This window comes from Marmota marmota, unplaced genomic scaffold, assembly GCF_001458135.2.
Source record: "Marmota marmota marmota unplaced genomic scaffold, marMar, whole genome shotgun sequence".
Lineage (NCBI taxonomy): Eukaryota > Metazoa > Chordata > Mammalia > Rodentia > Sciuridae > Marmota > Marmota marmota.
The window spans coordinates 38061564-38063578 of NW_025999949.1; positions in this window are offsets into that span (position 1 = coordinate 38061564).

The window sequence follows — 2015 nt, forward strand, 5'->3', positions numbered from 1 at the left end:
GGCACCGCACTCAACCGTGGCGCTGTAGCAGCGGCAGGCGGCGGGGCAGCCGGCGGCGCGAGGCGGGAGCCCTGGCAGTGGCGACAGCAGCAGCAGCCCCAGCAGCCCCAGCAGCAGCAGCAGCAGCACAGGAGCCCCCGGGGCCATTTCCCTAGAGAAAGGCCTGGGACTGCGAGCCTCCCCAGGGTTGGCCCCAGATGCGATGGATGCACCTCCTGAAACACAGGTTGGCAGGCCACTGCTAACATTATAGAGCCAGCCCAAGAGCACGAGTGGAGGCCCACACAACCTGTGTCTAACTTTCACAAAGTTTTAAGTCAGTTCGTGTGCTGGGGATTGTAAGTCAGTGGCAGATCACCTGCCTAGCATACACGAGGCCCTGGGCTACCCTGTCTGCAACCCCCACTCCCAATAAAGAAACTGATGAATAAAATTTTCTAGTTTCCTTCCTTGACAAAAACACCAAGACTGAGGGCAGGAGGTTCAAGTTGAGAATTGTTGGTGTCCTGTTTCCCCAAGATGTGGCCATGTGGGGAGGGCAACCCATTCTCAGACCCCTTCCCATGCCTGTCCTGAGGGCCCTCTGCTCATGCACAGCACAGCTGGTTCAAGCTCCCTCTGACCCTGCTGACTCAGCCCCGTGGCTCCTGAGCTGGGACCCAGGACTACTCGGCAGCAAAATCCGGGACCTACCCAAGCATAGACCAGAAGGAGGGAACGGGCCCTGGGCAGGCATGTCTTCACTCTTGTCTTCACTCTCAGGAGTGGCACAAACCTAAGGCTCAATCCAAAGCAGAGTTCCTTAGGTGCCCCTAGGACAAGACCTGTCGTCTCACTTCAAACTCTACACTGGAAGCAGGTATGCTCTGGCTCCACCTGGTGGTTCATACATCATGACTTGAAGGGAGACCTGGGCAGACGGGGAGCCAGATGACAGAGCTGGGGCTTTTCCTCAAGTAACTTGTAGAGAATTGAGGATGAGGCAAACAATAGGAAAGTTAATTCAGGAACTATGGGCTGGGGCTCCCTAGGCTGGCTCCGGAAAGAAAGCCCCTGTCTTTGGGGTAGGTGGAGTGCTGGGAAAGATTGGGTGTGAGACGGGCCTTAGGTCACCAATAAAGCTTTTGTGTTTCCTTCTTTGTGTGTGTGTGGGGGGATTGACCCCAGGGTCTCACATGTTAAGCACATACTCCACCACTGAGCTACTCCAACCACACCAACTGGGTTTCAGGTACGGTTTTCTAAGTGGGCCAGAGAGAATAGGAAGAAGCATGTGGTTTGCAGGGGTTTATGTGCATGTATCTGTGGCCTCAGGGATGGGAAAGCTGGGGTCTAGTTCCAAACACAAGAACCCAGTTTTAAAGGTATGGGCGTGACTGAGAAACCAGCTCCTCTGGAGCCAAGAAAGGCAAAACCCAGGGTATACTGTTACCTAGGTGTCCCTGTCTCTGTGAGTCAAGATGAAAGGTGCCAAATGGCTTCAGTGCTTGTTTCAATTTTGCCCTAAACTGTAACTCACACGATTATTTATAATCAGGACATATGAGTAAGCATACCAATAAAGTTTTAATGGAAAAAGCAGAGGCGGTTGCCAGGGGTCTCAGGATGTGTGTGAGCTCCCAAGAAATGGGACGGGGGGGGGGGCGCATTCTTTGGGCCCATGGCATTAGTCTCCCTGAGCACCAAGGGGCGGCCTCCAGCTCCAGGACTCACCCACCCACCCACCCACCCAGCCTCCAGCAATAAAGCCTTGGTTTCTTCCTTGGCTCGGCGCTGCAGCTCTGGAGGACCCGTTAAATACAAACTGGTGTGGAAAGACTGCCCGGACAGGGATGAGGGACCCGGATGAGGGCCCAGAAGTCCTTTTACCAGCGGACAAACCCTAATCCGGCTTAGCAGGGGGCTGGGGGCACCCGGTTTCCTCTCTCCGGCACACTCGAGCCAGGATCTCCGGGTGGTCCTTGCGACCGGCGCTGGGATCCTGCACGAAGTCCCCTTTCGCCCTCTCGCGCAGG